The 9,020-nt window shown below is 38.8% G+C and overlaps 1 long non-coding RNA gene across 1 annotated transcript in view; it reads left to right on the plus strand.

Annotated features, from left to right (window-relative positions):
- The first annotated feature begins 2,844 nt into the window (after positions 1 to 2,844).
- LOC140899729 (uncharacterized) overlaps positions 2,845 to 9,020 on the plus strand; it is a 33,071-nt gene continuing 26,895 nt past the window's right edge. Inside the window, exon 1 of the long non-coding RNA XR_012155433.2 lies at positions 2,845 to 2,992. This is a non-coding gene — a long non-coding RNA (uncharacterized LOC140899729). The remainder of the gene's footprint in view (positions 2,993 to 9,020) is intronic.

Below are 9,020 nucleotides of genomic sequence, written 5' to 3' on the forward strand. Positions count from 1 at the left end.
AGATTACTGCAAAGAGCTAGCTGTAGTTGGAAGGATGAAGAGCTAACTTGTTTGTGTGTAACAAGCTGCACTCACATAAGCTTATCTAAACTACTCTAGCTTTGTGAATAATAGATTTTGCAGTTTGTTGTCAATTCTGAGTTTGTATTTTAGATTGCTTTAGGTTGAGTGGAACATTTTATTTTGACAAAATTGAAATGTTTTGTTTTTAAAAGTTTGCGATTGTTTCAAAATTTCCTTTTCTTTGATTATAAATACCAGTCATTTTAAACAGAAAAATCCAAATACTTCATTTGAAAAAGGTCAAAAAGAAATGTTTTGATTTTTTTTTTTTTGGTGGGTTTGTTTTTTAGTTGACTGAAACAAATGGTGAAACTAACGTGAAGTTGTGAAATGTTTTGATGTTGCTGAATCTGCATTTTTCACTGAAAAGTTTTATGAAAAACTTTGCCCAGCTATCATCTGAATAGAAACTAGGAAAGCACTTTAAATTAATACAACAAAGAACCCTTTTAAAAATATGTTTTCTTATAACCATTTCATTTCTTAGACTATCTGAAAAGCCTGAAACAACCTATCTGGAAAATTTAGCTCAAATTCTTCCTATGATTCAGTTAATATTTATGTGAATGCTTTGAGATCTATCAGAAGGATTTATATATATATGCGTTATATAAAGGCAACCATACAGAGAGATCACAATTATAGATTCCCTGTTGGACTACAGAGATGCACAGCAGGATAGAACAACTAGAGTAGTATGCAGTACTGTACATTAAACTTAATGGAGCATGAGACTGGAGTCATGTTTTGCTGTTAATTACCAGATAGATTTTTAACTACTAGGATAAGGCTTCCAGCCAAAAGTTCCCTCCTGTTTTATGCTGGACAATACATGGGGGAGGTCAGGTTGTGGAGACAGAGTGGCTACAACTAAGCTTCTAGGGATGGGCATTCAGAAAAGCCAACATTGCTTGAGAATTAGGTTTTGTCTACACTGGCAAGTGAACAACAAAATTTTTGTCATTCAGAGGTGTTTAAAAAACACCACCCTCGAAAGACAAAAGCTATGCCAACGAAAAGCACTGGTCTGAACAGCGCTTTGTCGGCAGGAGCGCTCTCCTGCCGACAAAGCTGCCGCCGCTCATTGGGGGTGGAAGTTATTTTGTCAGCGGGAGAGCTCTCTCCTGCCAACAAACTGTGGTGACCCTGCACACCTTTTAGCGGCACAGCTGTAGTGGCTGCATAGTGTAGACATAGCCTAAGTTATCACTGGCCTAAAAAGTGCATGGGTCCAGGGTATCTGGGACATTATTCTAATGTTGTATTTCCCATAAAAGTCTCCCTAGGGCCAAGGCCTTGTTTACACTAGAAGAGTTTTGCTGGTATAGCTATACTAGTGCACATGCAGTTTACATTGCAAGAGTGCTTTTGCCAATACAGCTTATACTGGTTCCCCAAAAGAAATACAGTATTCCAGAGAGAGACTGTCTTTTGCCACTATAATTGCATCTAGACTAGGTCTTTTGCTGATAACAAAATAAGAGTTCGCTCACCCCTAAGTGACATTCTGTTGGCCAAAGTTTCTAGTGCAGACCTGGCCTGTGTGTTCCCTCTAAAGTCCTCTTAGATCTTGTCTACACTAGACTTTTTTTCCTGCTCAGATTTCCCTCTGGTAAAAGGATCAGAAAGAGCTTTATAGGAGGAAGGCTCCAATATCTTAATTGTCTCCTCTAGATCGGTATGTTCTAAAAAGGATTGACACTTCTATGGCTACCCGAGAATCCAGATTTTTCATAATTATGATAATACTGGAAGCGATATTAAACCTCGTACTTCGGGTCTTAAGACAATCTAACTATTACAGCACAGGATGAGACCTAAGGTGTGGGGTAGACTGTCCCACACTTGCCTATTGTGAGACCCTTGCACTAATGTTCTGGAGTAAATGTTACTGGCCCCTGTCAGAGACAGGATGCTGGACTAGATGAACCCCAGGGTCTGATTCAGTCAGGCAATTCCGATGTTCCCGTCCCGTAATGGACAACACCCATGATTTGGAGGGAGCAGGGATAAAAACTGAAATGTTAAGGTTCGGGTAAGAAGGGCACTGAGCTAGTATTGTGTTGTAATTTTTAATCATTTATGGCATTCAGTGCTAATTGTGTAAAAAAAAAAAAATAAAAAAATAAAAAAATAAAAAAAAAATATCATGGGGTGGGGGGAGGGGAAGGAGATGGACTCCTGGTTAAGCACCAGGTTAGTACTCAAAAGTTGGGCTCAGTTCTGTGCTGTGTCAAATTTTTCTGTGTGACCCTGGACACGTCACTTAACTTCTTTGTACCCTCAGTTTATCTTCTGTAAAATACTGCCTCTCTCCCAGCCTTTGTCTGCCTTGTCTACTCAGACTGTAAACTCTGTGGCGCAGGGACTGTCTTACTATGTATATGTACAACACCCAGCACAAGGTGTATGGGGAGATGTCAGCAAACAAGTAAAGTACCTGACACCACTATGGCTTATTGCTAAAAGCAGCCAAGTCAGCAGGCCTTGCAGCAGCCTCAGCTTGACCAAGGCAGGAGGGGAGGGGAGGGGAGGGGAGGGGACTTGAGGTGCCACAGAAAGGGCAGCTTGACCCCACGTCCTTCCTGATAAGAATTGTGTTGAAGTTGCTGATACATGCATTTCATAGAAGAGCAGGATGTGCCCTCAGGAATGTGTCTGTCAGGGTCTCAAGGCTGCAAACCCTGGGGAAAAAAACACACCTGGTTAATCAATAATCAGAAGAAAACCTCTTGCTTGACCGTTGAAACTGCTTGCTTAACAAGTTTTCTTTGAGGGACGTGTCATGGTATTACTTTGTATAAATAAAGGGGGAAAAGTTTGAGGTAGTGGGACTCTTCGGGACTGGACTCTCCCTCTGGATGCATCTTGTGTTCCTCACTGGCAGACGGGCTGCCGCTGTGCCACTCTAGAGCCACGCTCAGCTTCGGTAATTATCGAGGGTTGGGGGTATTTTATTAACCTGTTGCGGATATGTGTAAGTGCTTGAGACTAAGTAAAGTGTAGCTTTAAGTGAAAGCACTCTTGTGTTGTCCCATTTGTGCCAGCTATCTATCGATCAGATGGCTGTGTCTCCCCGGATTTATTTCCTGACACCACCTCGTAGAGAGTAAAAGTTACCAGGAGCTTTGGGTTGAAAGAACCCTGGGTAACAAATGGGAGTCACTCTGCTGGACTACAAATAATAAAAATTTGTGTGTGTTTGTGTATACAGACACACACACACTTTGTACAGTGCACCCTGATTAGAAATGCCTGTTTTGCATAGGAATTGCCAGACTGGATCCTTGATCCTTCTAGTCCAACGTTGTGTATCTGACAGCGATCAGCACCAGATGTTTCAGGAGAAGGTTTCAGAAGCACTGCTGGTTATTCTCTTAGCTTCCTACCACTTAGAAGTATTTGAATAATTTAATGGAACAATACAATTGCTAAACTTACACTCCAGTCGAGAATGAAGTATACAATTATTTAATGAAATCCCAATTATTTCCAAAGGGAGCTTTAACACAGGTACCAGCATGGTGAGGTCCAAGCTCTGACACCAATTAAGATAAGATAACAGCTTGTGCATTCACCGATTTTGAAAAGTACCCATTATCTATCGTCATAAAAGAGATGAAAATATCTTGGCTTGCTGTGCCATTAAACTGTCCTTCATACACACTGTTGTATATTAAAAAAAGAGTGGTGAAAAGATTTAAACAAACGCACTGAAACAGGGCATCTCACATATGCCCTTTCTGTCTGTGGAATGGATTGAACATCTCTCCAGAGTTCCCCTGGCCTAGCCTGCCAGTCTAACACCGTAGTGCCTACCAACAGAAGTGATGAATAGAGACAATCATTACCACATGATGGGACGTTTACTATATCTGTTGTCTCAAAGGCTGAGGTAATTTTGCAACAGTGATAGGTTAGAATATAAGCCCACTTCTTGTGCTTTACGTGTCTCTTGTCCAGTCTGATAACTGGAGATGGATTGTCACTAGCTGGGGTGACTGACTGACACCGGTCTGACTTACATTCACAAATTTAGCCTATAGATTACTGAAAGGATTTATTTGGTGGACGAACTGGCCTCATAGAACTACACAGCAGGGGGAGTGTTGAAAGTCTTGGTGTGTGCAACTTGCTGTAGCTTTTGCAAGAGTTCTTTACAACTGGTTGAATTTTTTCATATCTGAAGCGTTTTCCCTACTCAAATGGGTCTTTTTACTCACAATTGGTAACTTGCACAAAGTTGTGTTTGAAATTTTCCAGTTTCTTTTACAGAAAGCAAAAATTGCAAAATGTTTTGAATTTTTGGTTGTGGGTGTGGGGTCCTGTTTGTTTGCTGCTGTTTTTTTGTTTTTTCCTTTGTAATCACTGAATGCAGTGGAATGAATGATGTCTGGGGGATTTTAAGACTTTTTTTTTCCAATTTTTTTCATTTTAGAAAAGTTACAGAATGCTAAAAGGAAAAATGAAACTCTTTTACTGTGTGTGTGTGTGTGAGAGCGAGAGAGAGAGAGGAGAAAAACCCTTAACACCATTAATTTTTTTTTCACTGAGTGGTAAAAAGAGGGCCTGAGGCTGGAAAGGGGGGGAATTCCAATTTTTTTTTAAAAGAATGAAAAAATGTTCCATTTCCACTCCTGCACGAAGGAAATCACTTCCAAATGTTTCCCAACATTTTCACATGTAGATTTGCTATTATCTAAAACACAAACTGCACTTCTCCTTTATCCTCTAGCATGCCAGTTTAAGGATGTATTTCCTTAGAGAAGTGTCCTATGTCATCTTCTCTCAAAAAAAAAGAACAGGAGGACTTGTGGCACCTTAGAGACTAACAAATTTATTTGAGCATAAACATAATCTACCCTTGAAACCCTCATTCCCTTACAGTAATGAAATAATTTCTTTTGGAAGAAAGTTTTGATTCTACATCATGGGAGCTATTAAATTCCCAAGAGTCACTCCCTTTTTTTGTTCCACCACATCTACTTGAACTTTTATACACACAGCAACAGCAAATTCAACATGGTGTCTCCATGTTTAAAAATTCCCATTAGATAAGCAGTTATCTCTGAACTGTAGTTTCTGAAGCGCCCAGTGTTCTGTTAAGTAAAGTAAAGACAAGCATCATGCTGAAGCCAATATCATAAAAAGACCACAAAATGCCTCTTCATCGTATATTAAAAGTGGCAGACAATGCCTTGACTAAGGGAGGAAAAGCCAAGGAGCTTGCAAGGGTAATTCACTGCTAACAGACAAGGGTTCTGATTTTTTTTTTCTTAATTTAAACCGCTCTGCATTTCACAGAACAGATACCAAAACTGATTCTGCTCCTTCAGGCTAAATGTGTGAAAATGCTGAATGACGGAATCACCTAAGGGTAATAAATCTGCCAAGTGTTTTGTTAAACAGCTATTCAGTTTGAAATGCATCTCAGAGTACTAGAATAACAATAGGCTATTGTACTGTATGGTACATTAATTATATAGTTGACAAGAAAATTACCCTTCAAATCAACATTAGTAAAAACTTCACTAGATCAGTTTTCCTCTACTGTTAAATATATTGTCATCCAGAGGTTTTACCAGCCTCTCTTCACAATTAAAATTTAACCATCATGGCCATCAAATGTTTAAGGGTGACTGCTTTGGTATATCACCAGATACTGATGCCACCTTCCTAAATGTTAATGTTTATGAGAAAAACAATACTGAAGAAAGCCAGAACTAGTAAAAAGCAGATTCGCAAAGCATTTAGCCGCTATAGTAAGAGTTGCTTGAATTTGTCACGTATGTATACCCTAAAATATCTACTCTTGCAGATGCTGATAATCAGTCTGAAGGAGAAGCATCAGTGTTTAAAACATTCTCCTCACACAAGTGGAATGCCAAGTCTCAGAGGCAACACAAAGATATTGGGTTTTTTTTCTTCCCAAACAATTCACAATGTCTAAATGCTGCCAGGCTGTGAACAAAGTACATGGTTTCTATAGGCAAATTTCTCCTTTCACATCTTCCATGGCAGTACTTGAATACCCAAATTTCAAAGTGCATATGCCCAGCACTAAATGTGTGTAGAAAAGTCAGGGTTGTGCAAAAGTATGTGTGCATACAAATACCTGACTTGCATGTTCTAAGCTGATGCTGGATGCATGCAAGACAGCCATAAACAAGTGTACCCCCACTTTATCAATTTCAGGCTATATTCTCAAAACTGTTCTTCCTACTTATATTGTCCATTGGCACCAGTGCAAATGCTGTACAGGCAGGGAAATAGAATATCTAAGTTGATCACAGCCCTGCAAGTATGACAGGAGAATTTTGCTGTATAATATTTTGATTTAGTGAGACAACTATATTCAGGTTGTGTGTGTGTGTGTGTGTTTAAAATAAAAGTTTGCATGAAAAAAGTAATTCTTAATTTGAATGTGGTCAGTTTCCAAAATGCCATATTCAGGTTTTTTTTTTCTTTGTTAAAATCCTCCAAAAAGCATGAGCAAATTCCAAATAGTGAGTTCCCAGCACCGATGGAGAAAAGCAGATTTGGTATTGACATGAAATTAATTATTGATGGGTGTTCATTTGCGGTATTTGTAGATAGCAGTTCTGGAGTATTTCTTTGCTAGCTAAATGGCAGAATTTTAGTGCAATGTCACTACTCTGAATACTGAACAATGAATGTCATTGTTTTTTGGCAAATGATTTGACAGGACTAATCTGATTACAAAAGAAAATACATTACACATACAATGTGTAAATTGAATGACTGCTTATAGATCTCTTAACTTCAGTATTGTGCTTCTTATCTGTAGTTTATCAAATTTGGTGTTTTTTTTTTCCCCCTGGGTTAATGTAATAAAACAAACCAAACAATTCTCAAGAATGGTACCACTGAGATTTGCCATCATGGCCTGTGGTTGTTTTTAGTTTTAAAAATATCTTTTCTTTTTAAAATTGCCTGTAAATAAATTGTTCCCATACATATACCTTCAGGACTAAATACATACTCAAGGATACTTCACATTCTTCAAGTATTGCAAATTTACTACTAACATAGATTAATGGACATCATAAAATTATGACTAAGTACTGTAGTTTAAAAAGCCATGATAGCTTCAACTGTTATAGGACCCATTTCAGGAAAGCATTTAAGCATTGCATTACAGTCAATGGGACTTAAACATGTGCTTAAGTGTCTTGCTGAGTAGAGAGGTGCTTACATACAGGTCTTAGAAGCCTGATCCAGAGCCTACCGAAATCAATGGGAGTCTTTCCATTTACCTCACTGAGCTTTGGATCATATGTCTTAAAGCACTTTTGTGACACCAATGGACCCCAGTCAAACGGATTGAACTTAGGACCTCTGAAATTTTTAGTATATGTGCCTCTAATGCATGTGCTAAAAGCCACGTGGCTCTTAGCTAAGGCTGTAGCAGCCACATCAGTCTCTAGATGCCACAAAAGAGGGACAGAGCACCAAGCAGGCAAGGGTTACACTTTGCTGAATTGAGTTGATAAGGAAGTCTTTCTGAATTAACTCAATCCTTGCTGAAGTTATGGACACTATCATAATACTGCTAATAATAATAATGAGTAAATACCTAAGGGCAGTCAGAGGAATATTCTTAACAGATCTTCACTTGGAGAGCTCAAATTGTGATATAGTGCATCACTCTATGATTCGCCATTATACAAAGATGTAACCATGTGGGGGCGTCTGTTGCCATTCACCAATCAGTCTGCTATAAAAAATTACAAAATTGCATTTCACTACAGGCATTGAAGTGACAGCAGGCTGTCTCTTAACCCAGTTAGCAAATTGTATTCTATTCTGATTTCAGCGCAAAGTGAAATCATAATACACACTGAAACACTGTTCATCAGGGGTTCTCAAACTGTGGCCCACAGACTAGTTATGATCTTGGAAATATTTGCTGGTGATTGATGGAGAGCTGACTGATCACATAGTGTTTTCCTTCTTTCTATCTGCTAAATTACATTAAAAGACTCTTTACAATACTTTAAGGATAAAATTTTCAAAAGTGACAGGCAGTTGGGGACAGTTTATTACAGATATTTAGGCTTCTAAAGATACAGATAGACACCTAATCCTATTCTTAAAAGAGTGTAGACACCTAACTCCCCTCGACATCCATGTTAGGTACCTGAGTGATATAAAAATCCTAGGCACCTAACAACCTTTAAAAATCTGGCCCTTAGGAACATAAGCCCCATTGACATGAAAAATAGCGTAGCCTAAGTTGTATTTACAAAAACAACTTGGGGTAATGTTTTCAAAAGCACCCAAGCCTCATCAATAAGACTGAAGTAGGGAGAAGCAGATCTGTGAGATTGTCTTATAGATGCCTCCCTTCCAATTGACACTCTCCATTAAAGAGGTGGCCCATGCTATGAAAGTTGGAGAACCCCTCCTGTACATAAAATACATGATTACAGGATAAATTAAAAATCCATGCAGCCCCCATTAACTTGTCAGTTATTTCCATGAGTTACACAGTAAATGACTGCATGGCACACGAGGAGTAGATTGAAATAAAGCCCCAAATGGTTTGTGTAAATGAAGCTGAAATTGGTTCAGGGTTCACTGAGCCCTTCAAGCTAAATCTTGAAACCCTTCAGTCTAGTTTCAATCATATGGGGCTTTGACAGAGTGAGTTTTGGTTCTGAAGACTCTTCTAAGGTTTCTGTTTTCAGAGCTAGCCCTAATTTCTACACCTCAAATCTATTTAGATTTAAATTGGGGTAAGGGTAGATGCACAGATACTTTTAAAAATTTCCCATGCAACAGGAAGCACATTTACCTGAGCATTTTAATGATGATGCACCTCCACACTGTAGTTCAAACTTGCATTATCAGTTGCCAACCAGTTTGCCAGTTTAACGGCTGCAAATGTCCTTTGAGCATCCACCATCATCCCAACAAAGGAACTGTGTTTGCTA

The sequence above is a fragment of the Lepidochelys kempii genome, chromosome 17 (genome assembly GCF_965140285.1).
Source record: "Lepidochelys kempii isolate rLepKem1 chromosome 17, rLepKem1.hap1, whole genome shotgun sequence".
NCBI classification, from domain to species: Eukaryota; Metazoa; Chordata; order Testudines; family Cheloniidae; genus Lepidochelys; species Lepidochelys kempii.